This window comes from Pinus tabuliformis, chromosome 9 (genome assembly GCF_031772625.1).
Source record: "Pinus tabuliformis cultivar Carrire ecotype Pingquan chromosome 9, CPIR1, whole genome shotgun sequence".
NCBI lineage: Eukaryota > Viridiplantae > Streptophyta > Pinopsida > Pinales > Pinaceae > Pinus > Pinus tabuliformis.
The window spans coordinates 1,791,260,994-1,791,273,781 of NC_142307.1; positions in this window are offsets into that span (position 1 = coordinate 1,791,260,994).

Here is a 12,788-nt window from a genome sequence, read left to right on the forward strand (position 1 = left end):
GAGGATTCTCCTAGAAAAGAAATAAAAATAAGTCCTGAAGTGGGAGATCTAAATCTAGATGAATATTTAAATCTAAATGAAAATTCACATAGGTATGTTGGAGATGTGGAAATGATAGGAATTACAAGAAATTTGTTGATGTATGACTCTCCTCTAAGCCTGTCTATGAAGTAATAACAATGATAATTATTGTCCCTCATTTCTATAGTTTTAAATATTTAGTTAGGTTGTTGGAATATAAAGAGATAAAAAAATGTGGCCCACCGAGAGATACCTTGTTAATGTTCGAACAAAAATATTGTTACAATTCTTCCATTGTAGATCATGAAAATATTGATAAAGAGGGGGAATGATATGAAAAATATTGCATAATAAAGAAGTAATTAAAAGTATGATGTTGATATATATGTTTGTGATTGTGCTCCAGAATGTGAGCCAATAGGTTTGGTTTCATGGATTACAAATGAGGTGCAAATTGATATCCCTAACCAAAGCTCAGGAATGAAACATGGAAACTATGAATTCTGTACTAAATCCATTGGATGTGAAGGCATGCAATTATAACCTAAATTTTCAATCCATATGATATGCGACATGGAGTCAATGGACCTAGAAAGAAATTATAATGATTACAACAACATCGGTAGTAGTGCTAGGGAAACAATAATGTTTATGTGCTATGTGGTCCATGATTACTGATCTAGTTTGATTTGCAATGTCCAAAATAAGGGAATGGATGACACTTTTCTACTATTGGATTTCAAAAGTAGGTGGGATCTAATATACCAAATAAATATCCATGCAATCTATTCACCAAACAATTTGGTCACTTCACCTTGCACAATCCAACCTATGTTTGATGGCCTCTAGGATGTGTGTATTAAATGATATACTTCACCTATAAGTTACATACAAAATAAGAAAAAGTTGTCAACAAGCTTTATAGAGATTTGAAAATATTATGATTATTTTAAATTTCTATCAATGGTTGGATCTTCATAATGATTTTTTGGATAAGTATGGTAGGTGATGTTAATTTTTTGGAGAAAGGAGTCCCAAAATCCCATCCTATACAAGTTTTTGTTTCCTATAAAGAGTAAGTAACAATTGATTAGTACAAAAAAGAACAAATAACAAGAAAGGTAATTAAATCTAAGATGAGTTATTAACACTACAATGAAAAAAAACATAGAAAGAAAAAAAGTGTTTGGGAAACATGAGATCTCTTTGGTAATGTAAATAGGATATAGTCTCTCCCAAATACAATATAGGGAGCCTTAGAAACAATGGATTGTTAGCTCTCTTGAATGAACGTCCCTGTTTTCCATCTCATGTAGTTGTATTTCTCTCCTCAAGAAGTTTCTTGGAGACTATTTGAATGGATAGCTCCATGACTACAAAATAATACCAACTAGGTGGAAATTTGGGTAGCGTAGCCTTTCCATGAATACTATTTTCTAAATGGAAACCAAAGGAATGGTATTTAGATGCCAAGGTACATGGCTTATCACAAGTTGGATAATTGGTTCGACTTTATCTTTTAGTGAGCCTCTCATTTTGGTGGGAGACAAGAGGGTTCCATTGGAGGCTCCATAACTCTCCCTTAATTATGTAGAGGCTTGAGACTGAAGGTTTGACCTTATAATTCCACCTACAAGGGGGAAATTAAGGTGAATTTCGCCAAAAATCTCTTAAATGTCACTTCCTACGAATCCATTCTAATGTCAAAGAAGCAATTGTATTGATCCGTGAAAACCTAAAAGAGTGGATTATCTAGATTACTTAAAATGTTTTTAGTGACAAGTAACCCTTTTCTTGTGAGCAACTCATTTTTTTATACCTTTGAGAGCCTTTTGTTTTCGATGTCTTTGACTCATTTTGACCCTTAATTGACTAATCCATGTAGATATTGGTGGCGACCCGCATATTCCACTTGGACCCCCTACACTGTCTCTTTCAGTTTTTCAGTTTCCTTAATTGTAGCACAGTTTAATATTTTTGGCATCTTTTCGGGTCGTGAACTTCCAAAGCCATTTTGAGGTCCTAAATGACATTTTTAGGGAAAATAGAGATATTTTAGTTGTCCCAAATCTACGTTTCTAGTTTTTATTCATCCTTTTCTTCGAGATCTTTGAAATGAGGTATTATGATAGCCAAACGGAGGTCGTATGCCAAAGTTATGACCTCAGGAAGTTGATGTAAAAATTTACCCAAATGGGGCCGACAATTTTGGTGCTTCATCTCCTACGGGTAGCTTTTTGGATGTTTAGGGTTTTCCATTGTTTCTCAATAATAAATAGGCCTTTGAGCCTCATTGTAACACAGTTCAAAGGCATGTCCAAGCCACATCTCTACTCAGAAATAAGCTACCATCACCTGAGCTATGTTATTTTGATTATGTTTGTAAGCATACAATATTTTTCTATTAATGAAATTAAGTGTTTTTCCAGTGCATCTCTGTATTTATGATTATATTTGCAAGTTGTTGCATTCCTGCCTAAGTTTGGATCATTGACACCTTTGAGTGTGCAAGTTTTATGTGATAAAAATTCCCCCCTGATGTGTGAGTTCAGTAGCATACGTATAGCTGAAACACATCACATTTTGTTTGCCTGGCTATGAGTCATGCCACTTCTTGAGAGTGATATGCTTATTAAAGAGAGAGAGGAAGGGTTTCTCAAGGAAAATTATGGAATCCATTTCCTAGAAATAAATATATATAATATACATATAATGTGGAAATGTCCCATGCTCATAATCTTGAATAATAAAATGATGGTTACATTTGTATACAAGAAGGATCATTCCAGCAATGTTGACAACATAGTTGTTGATGTTGAAGTAGATGACTACTTCTCCCTCAAGGGTGCCATGATAGAAGAAAGTACTGATTATGTACATGCTTCTACATACCAAGCGTGACCAGTGACTGTAAGTGAAGAGATGTCGACTTGGTGCATGGGTCTTCGACCAAAATATGAAACTTCAACGAATGCAAAGTATGACATGTACCACTGTGAAATAGTGCTAAAGTCAAGCATTTGGAAGGGCATTGAACTTGAGAAATGATGACTCCCACTAGTCCACCCAAGGCTCACATGGAAAAATGGTAATGTAAATCAAGTTACTACTTCCTCTTTGGAAACTAAGAGTTAATGTTGATAGAAAGGAAGACACGAATGTTTTGAGAAAGAGTATCTCAAAGAAATTCACTTGAAGGTAATTTGGATATTGAACCATGAAGATATGTCAATTTCATGGTGGATGAAGTCAATAGAGAATGAAAACTTTAAACTTCCCATGGTTGGAGTGAAATGGTAGTGGCAACAATCAGAACAAGCTAACGTAGGCATGCCCCCAGTGTCAACAAGACATTTGGGGGAGTGACAAGTTGTTTCTTTGAATGAAAAAAGTGGTTCATATACACTATAGTATGATGGATAAAGGTCACGGAGGATCATAACATAGAGCCAATATTGAGTTAATGGGTGAAAATATATGTTCTCCAACCATGGGTGACACAAGACTATCACAGGGTAGTATGTGAAGAATAGGTTGAGTAGTGAGTTTGTTGCGTGAAAACAATATTTGTACACTTACCAGAAGAATATAATGATGGTTTTGAATGTAAAAACATGGAGACGGGTTCCACAACATGTGCTAGCTTACATGAGGGTGCGAAGAAGTAACTATGAAGGGTGTGGACCCACTAGATGGTGTGAGTGTGGGGGTGATGAATGGATGACAGCTCTACAAATGGTCTAATGTTATTGGAAGTGTAAGAAGCCAAGTGGAAAATATTGTGACACATTCAATAATTATCAAATTGATATGTGTCAGGCAATAGGGAAGGTTAGCAATGAAAATAGGTAGATTTATGATATGTGAACAAACGGTTCGAGGGCGAGGTAACAAAGTATGGATTCTAGTAATGGAAAGGATACTACTATGTGGGGAAATCCATGGGGATTCAAGAACTATTGATCGAATAGGTTTTTTTACCGAGTGAAAAGGGATGGTTACAATAAATATGATCAAGGTGAGAGGGTAAGATGGTTAATTCATCGGGAATGAACTAGGTTATATAAATGTCTTTTAGGGAGAATATTTCCTGCCAGGTGATGAAAATGATACATCAAATACAAGTGTGCTACCTTGCATATAGCGAACTAGTGTAAGAAAAAATATTGAGCTTACAAAAAGGAACCATAAACCGTAAGTGAAAGCACCATAGATCATAAAATAATTCAAGGAAATATTGTAACAAGATAGTGATAAAATATGGTGATCTTGAGGAGAAGCCCAAGAGTGATGAGGGTACTTGGGGGGTAAATTTTTTAAATGGAGAAAGGGAGGTTCCAATATAAAGTGGCCATTGTATTAAGCCTAAGGTGCAAATTCTTTGGAAGAAAATCTCATGTGCTCCCAAACAGTCAAGAGAAATTTTGATGATGAGCTGTATAATATGAAGGCGGGGTCCACTATGCCACCTCATTTTGGCATTGATCATTATGGCTGCTAGAGAGCTTGATTATGATTAGAGTGCATTACAAAGACTTCTAGGAGATATTTTTCAATTTTGGGAGGGACGGATGAGTCCTCAAACTTTGACCCTTGTGTTTTCTAAAATAGAATAGGAGGTATGTATGGTCAGGGAGCCCATATGGCCATATTGATTATTGTGGCTCCATAACTACAATAATGGTTGTGGCTACATAGGTTATCAGTACATATTTGGGATTGCAGAGGGAGGTACCATCTATATCAGGGAGACTTAGGATATATGGGTTTGGGTTGCAAATTCCATGGTTATGAGGCTATTTAGTGGGATAGGCCCCCATTAGATGACATACCACTGTTTAAGGGTCATAGAGGGGATAATGGGGGGACATTTTAGAGCTCGGTATTCCTAACGCATAGGAATCTGATCACTTATCTCAGCAGGGATGTAGATGACCAATTGCATGAGTTTCCCTTTGATACCCTCTTGTATAGTTCCTTATTTCAACAAATGTTTATTCGATGGACATAGAGTTATGGTGACACCCCCCTAGATGGTTATCTATCATCAGGTTGGGTAACTTGATCATCTGTGAAGGGGGAGATGAGGTGGGATAGTTTTAGACTGAGCGGGTCCATCAATGGTGGTTGACCATGCCAAAGATCATTTAGAAGATCTTCTATGTGGGATGGATTTAATGGAGACCTATCTATACCCCTACCCCTAGTTAAGTTGTGAGGATACATAGGTGCATCGTTGGTTTATATCTACATTTATTATGTTGATTTTTGATGTGTAAATTTATATGATGATTTTTATACATATTTTGGTTTTTCCTTGCAAATATGGGGCCACAGGGATGTGAGGCATCGATTGTGAGAGATCACATTATGGGAGACACTTGTGGGTAGGGCTCAATCAAAGTTTGTTATGTGCATCTATTGGAGAGATAGTCAAAGGGACCCCAATGGTTGTGGAAGTGGGACCATTTCGAAAAAGACGCTAGGGTCACACTTGTCTAAGAGGGGGAGAGGAGGACCCCCCATGATATATTTTTTCAGGGAGAGCGGGTCATGGCACTAGAGGATTGTGACATGGATGTGCACTAGACCATGATGACCACGTTGCTAGGTATCCCAGAGGTTAGCTGGTCCATGTTAAGAGAGGAGATCTTGGATGTGATTGTGATGTCACATTAGTAATGATGACATACTGTAATGAGAAAAATAGTGGAAATGGTGAAAGTGATGTCTTTTTTGGATCCAAAGAAAATTGCAAGGACTGATCCCCAACATGTGCCAACCTTATTAGGGATTTTGTACAACTTTTATTATATGAGGAGAAGCATGGATTATGATAATTCTCCCTATAGTTTTTGCTACGACTCATTTTTGTTGGTTGATAGACACATCTTTACACAAACATCATGATATATGTGTGTATGTGTGTGTGCCTATATATATATATATATATATATATATATATATATATATATATATATATATATGTATATATGTATATATATACTCTGTGCCATATGTATCTCTCATGTGATGCGATGGTATTTTGATGTAATTATGGTGCTTATTTATGTTTTAATGTTGTTGAATGGTGTTTTCGTTGATGTCAAAGTCGGTTGTTGGTGAACAACATGAAGAGCACATCCATTTTAGAAGCACCAAAGAAGAGAAGGAAAATCTTAATGATGCTTTGAAGACACTTTTAAATGGATTATTTCAATATATGTCGATTATAACAATTGGAAGTACCAATGAAATAGAAGCCCTAGAAGTGATGAAAGGAAGCCCAAATCTATATTCCACACATTTGTTGAGGAAACAAAATGCGAAGGGAAATGAATTTGCATGCAATACCATCATTATTTGATATTGATTGTCATTTTGTTTCCAATGGTAGGTGGCATGTCTCATGGTCCCTCATGGTTGAGAATTTATGCCCTATTAAAAGTATTTACCCCAAAGAAAAGAAATGACACCTTGGAGGGATGCTCTGAAATGAATAACGAATATATGGTCAAGGGCCTCAAGGTCATCCTATGTTGGATACCTATAATACTAGTGATTACCCCATTACTATTGTAGTTATACCCCTTATTAATATTGTTGTGCCCCTATTGCCCCCATATTGTTACTATTATGCCCCATAGAATCCCTCTATTGTTATTTTTGTGGCTTTATATATTATTGTTAGGTCGACGGATTATATTGTGACTCCTTATACTCCTATATATAGAAAGGAGGTTTTGTCATTTGAATCACCCAAGAATTGTTCATTTATGTAATGTAAAGGAGGTTGCCCCCTCGAAGACGCTGAATTCTAAGGCGTTGATCTATCTTTTCTATCTTTTCTTGAGCTGGTTTCATAACATTTGGTATCAGAGCTTTGGATTCTAGGGTTTCGCTGCTCCAAACAGGTCATTGTGGCATTGGAAAGAGGACACAGAGGGCTACTACAGCTCACAAATTCAGAACTAGATGAATGGAAAGTATAGAGATACATTAGAGGCAATATCGAGCTCCTACAAAGTGAAAAAAGGTGTGTAGATTTTCTTAAATTTTTGCTTAAGCTTGGTTTGAAAATTTATTTTGAAGGAATTCAAAGGGCATAGTAGAGCATTATTATCGGTAACTGATGCCCCGAGGAAAGAAAATGCAAACACCTAGTAAGGAACCTGAAAGCTCTAGCATGACTCATGAAGAAGAGGAAGAAATGCAACATGATATATCAAAATTACAAGACCAAGTGCAACAACTGTCCCTTGTACAAAAAGGAACAGAATCTAAGATGGATGGTTTAAAGAAAGATGTAGAAGCTAAGATGGATGGTTTAAAGAAAGGTGTAGAAGCTAAGATGGACTATTTAAAGAAAGGCGTAGAAGCTAAGATGATTGACGTGGAAGCTATGATGGATGATTTGAAGATAGATTTGAAGACAAACATGGACGAATTGAAGATAAATATGAATAAGTTGCTACAAGAAATGGTCCCTAAGGGTGAAAGGGTACTAAAGGAAACTCATGATGAGAACAAAAGAAATGTTAATCATGATTCCATAGATGCTAATATTGGATCAAAGACTCACCATATTCAAAAAATCGATATCAGGAAGTTTGATGGCAAGGATCTTGCCACATGGATATTACAGATGGAGCAATTCTTCGATCTCAATAATGTGAAAAACACACAAAAGGTATGTATGGCAACTTTATATTTGGAACCAAATCAGTTTGTATGGTATCAATGGCTTTGCTCTCGTAAACCATTTATCACTTGGGCAATTTTTACGAAAGAACTGATAGCACATTATGAGGATACAAAAAGCAACACTTTTTTTAGCCAATTGATAAGTCTCAAACAAAAGGGTTCAATAATGGAGCACATTGAGGAGTTCCAAAAATTGAACATAAGGGTAAAAGATATTCTAGAGGAGCATAGGATTGATGTGTTCATAGGGTCTTTAAAGGATAATATCCAACATGATGTTCGCCTTTGGGAACCTGATTCATTAGAGAAGGCATTCAAGTTAGCAAGAAAAATGGAAAGCAAAATTATGGCAACCAGGAAGCATACCACTCACAACTATAAAGATGGAAGTGTTGTTGCCCCTAGTCTTCCACAACCTATAAGGTTGACACCACAACAATTGGAAGAAAAAAAAGCAAAAGGGCTTTGTTACAATTGTGATAGCAAATACACTAAAGGTCATAAGTGTGCTGAGAAGAAATTATTCTACATAGATTGTGAAGAGGAAGAAGAAAAGGAGCAAGAAAGGTCAAAAGAAGAGGATATTCTCAAGGAACAAAGCCTAGATGAAGAACAAATAAATCTGACCATATCTTGTAATGCATTGGCGGGAATTACCACTCCTCAAACCATCAAGATAGAAGGACAAATCAAGAAGAAAAAGGTAATAGTGTTGATTGATTCAGGAAGCACCCACAATTTTATTCATTGTAAGGTAGCAAAAGAATTGAATTGCTTCCTATATCCAGCACCAGAGTGTCAAGTGATGATTGCAAATGGAGGAACAATAAATTTCTTTGGAAAGTGCCATAATATCAAGCTATCCATGGGAGAATATGTATTGACTAGCCCAATGCTTTCCATTCCAATGGGAGGTGCTGATGTTGTACTAGGAGTCCAATGGCTACAATCCTTGGGTACAATAGCTTTTAATTTTCAAGAACTTTTCATCAAATTTTCTACGGAAGGAAAGGAAGTTGAATTAAGGGGTATTGCAGGGAAACCAGGAAAGATAATCAGCTCTAATGGTATGACAAAGCTTCTAAAAAAGGAGCAAAGAGGTGTAATTGCACAATTATGCTCGCTAGATGTTTCCACATCGGAATCATCTATTTCTCCAGATCTCCAAAAAGTCCTGGACAATCATTCCAAGGTATTTGAGACTCCCAAAGGTCTCCCACCTATGCGTGATCATGATCATGCTATTCATCTGATTCCAGGAAGTGTTCCTCCAAACATCAGGCTGTACAGATATCCCTATGTCCAAAAGAGTGAAATTGAATGTATGGTTGCAGAAATGCTAGAGGCTGGTATAATTCAACCGAGTCAAAGTTCTTTCTCTTCTCTAGTAGTATTGGTGCACAAGAAGGATGGATCATGGCGCATGTGTCTGGATTATAGGGAGCTCAACAAGCTCACTATTAAAGATAAGTTCCCCATTCCTGTCATTGATGAATTACTGGATGAATTGCATGGATCAATTTACTTCACCAAGTTGGATCTTCGTTCAGGATATCATCAAATCAGAATGAAGATTGAAGACATTCCGAAAACAACATTTAGAACTCATGAGGGTCATTATGAATTTTTGGTCATGCCTTTTGGCCTTACCAATGCACCTTCAACATTTCAAGGTTTGATGAATTCAATTTTCAAACCATTCCTTAGAAAATTTGTGTTAGTATTTTTTGATGATATACTAATCTACAGCAAGTCTTGGAAGGATCATGTTGAACATGTTGACAAGGTGCTACAACTATTGGAGGAGAAACAATTATATGCAAAAAGATCCAAATGTTTCTTTGGAGTCCAGGAGGTGGAATATTTGGGTCATATTGTATCTCATGGAGTTAAGGTAGACCCTAGCAAAATTAAAGCCATTAAGGAATGGAAAATCCCCACATCCATAAAGCATCTGCGAGGATTTCTCGGGTTGACAGGGTATTATCGCAAGTTTGTTAAGAATTATGGGAGAATAGCAGCACCTCTAACAACATTATTGAAGAAAGATGCATTTTCATGGACTCCAGAAGCAACAAAGGCCTTTGAACATCTTAAAGAGGCAATGTGCCAAGCACCGGTCTTAGCTACACCGGACTTCACAAAAACCTTTATTGTGGAATGTGATGCTTCAGGAAATGGAATTGGTGCTGTTCTAATGCAAGATGAAAGACCCATTGCTTTTGAAAGTCGTCCAATCAAGGGAAAGTTTTTAAGCAAAGCTATTTATGAGAAGGAAATGTTGGCAATACTCCATGCACTTAAGAAATGGCGACCCTACCTAATGGGAAGACACTTCAAGGTAAAAACGGATCATGATAGCCTTAAATACTTTTTAGAACAAAGATTATCCTCTGAAGAGCAACAAAAGTGGGTCACAAAGATGTTGGGTTATGACTTTGAAATCATCTACAAAAAAGGGAAGCAAAATGTGGTGGCAGATGCACTCTCAAGAAAGGATGAGGATGTGGAAGCATTGTTGTGCGCCATTTCTATTATCCAACCAGATTGGATAAACGAAGCAAGGGAGGAATGGAAGAATGATGAAGAAGTGTGGGCACTTATTCGAAAGTTACAACAAGATTCCAATATGTCTGATACATTTAGCTGGAAAAATGATTCGTTATGGTACAAAGATCGCTTATACCTCTGTAAGAATTCCCAGCTAAAACAAAAGATTCTTATGGAATTGCACACTTCTCCCTTAGGAGGGCACTCAGGATTTTTAAAAACTTACCACAGGGTTAAGAAGGAATTTTTTTTGGATGGCCTTAAATCAGATATTCAAAAGTTTGTGGCTGAATGTTTGGTTTGCCAACAAAATAAAGTTGAAACAATTAAGACACCGGGTCTATTACAACCTTTATCCATTCCAAGCCAACGTTGGGAGGAGGTTTCAATGGATTTTATCACAGGTTTACCCAAGTCTGAGGGAAAGAGTGTCATCATGGTGGTAGTTGACAGACTTACCAAGTATGCACACTTTTGTGCATTATCACATCCATTTAAAGCCAGTACAGTTTCTACTGCATTTATGGAAACAATTCAAAAGCTACATGGAAACCCAAAGATTATTGTAAGTGACAGAGATCCCATTTTCACTGGAAATTTTTGGACAAAATTATTTTCTTGTCTTGGTACTCAGTTAGCTCATAGCTCATCTTATCATCCTCAATCTGATGGGCAAACTGAGATAGTAAACAAATGTTTGGAAGGATATCTTCGTTGCTTTGTATCTGATAAACAGACACAATGGGTCAAATGGTTGCCTCTGGCTGAATGGTGGTATAACACTTCCTTCCATACAGCAACAAAAATGACCCCATTTATGGCACTTTATGGGTATCAACCACCATCCATCACATCATATTTAAGAGAAAATTCTAAGGTTCAGGCAGTGGAACATCACATCGAACATCAACAACAAGTCCTCCAACTCTTAAAGGATAACCTCGTGTTGGCACAGAATAGAATGAAACAACAGGCAGATCAACATCGCAGTGAAAGAAGTTTTGATGTAGGTGATTGGGTATTCCTACGGCTACAACCATATAAGCAAATGTCCCTCAAGCAAGCTAAGAAGGATAATAAATTATCACCAAAGTATTATGGTCCGTACAAGGTGTTGCAAAAGATTGGTACTATGGCATACAAATTGGAGCTTCCTGCAGCTTCTCGATTGCACCCAGTTTTCCATGTTTCATGTTTAAAGAAGGTTATAGGCGACAAGCTCCCAGTTCAAACAATATTGCCAGAACTTGACGAGGAAGGAAAAATTATATTGGAAACGAAAGTAGTCACAGAAACAAGAACTCGACAACTACGAAATCGTTCAATTTCAGAGTATCTTATCAAGTGGAAGAACTTATCCGTTGAAGATTCCACATGGGAGGATGAGAATTTTATGCAGAAGTATCCAGAACTACTCAAGCGTTGAGGACAACACTTTTTTGAAGGAGAGGGGCATGTTGGGTCCCTATAATACTAGTGATTACCCCATTACTATTGTAGTTATACCCCTTATTAATATTGTTGTGCCCCTATTGCCCCCATATTGTTACTATTGTGCCCCATAGAATCCCTCTATTGTTATTTTTGTGGCTTTATATTATTATTGTTAGGTCAGCTCGATTATATTGTTACTCCTTAGACTCCTATATATAGAAAGGAGGTTTTGTCATTTGAATCATCCAAGAATTGTTCATTTATGTAATGTAAAGGAGGTTGCCCCCTCGAATAGGCTGACTTCTAAGGCATTGATCTATCTTTTCTATCTTTTCTTGAGCTGGTTTCATCTATCTTTTCTATCTTTTCTTGAGCTGGTTTCATAACATCCAACATTAAGGAGTGAAATAAATATTGAATTCCAAGGTGACTATAAATCGATGCCAAGCATAAATGGGTGAAAAATAATGGTCAAGTAGGCCTTGGTTGAAAATATCTTTGAAAAATAAATTAAATTATGAGCACAAGTCAGCCTCGCTCATGTAATGTGGTCATATGGACATTGTTTCAAATTTTAATGGTGTGTGGTCACATATTGTTGGTAAGTTCCAAATTTTATGATTTAATTTTCAAACCACGAGACAACCAAAAATCTATAAAATGATTGAGGTTCTTAGTCTTACAAACAAAACGAACTCATGAAAACAATTGCAAGAAAGCAAGATTTGCTTTGGTTTGGGTTTGATCTATGAGCAAGGAAAATAGTTATATTTAAAATATAGTTATTTTATTTTTTTGTTTTAGTTCACAGATGTCATTGAAGAATGATGTCCAAGTTCTAGTTTCAGGGTTGTATGGTTTGATTGTGATAAAATTTTGGATTCATTCTTGTTCGTTGTGAAGTCTGGTTTCGATGACATGTCATGTCCAATGAAATGATTCTGTGTGTCATTTGATTTCAAAGTAATTGTTGTTGATATCAAATTGTATCTGGTCCTCCTCTTGGTTCAAATCATTTAGATCACTATTTTTTTGTTTGATGATCTTGTCCTAACCAGATGATGAATTCTCTGATTTTC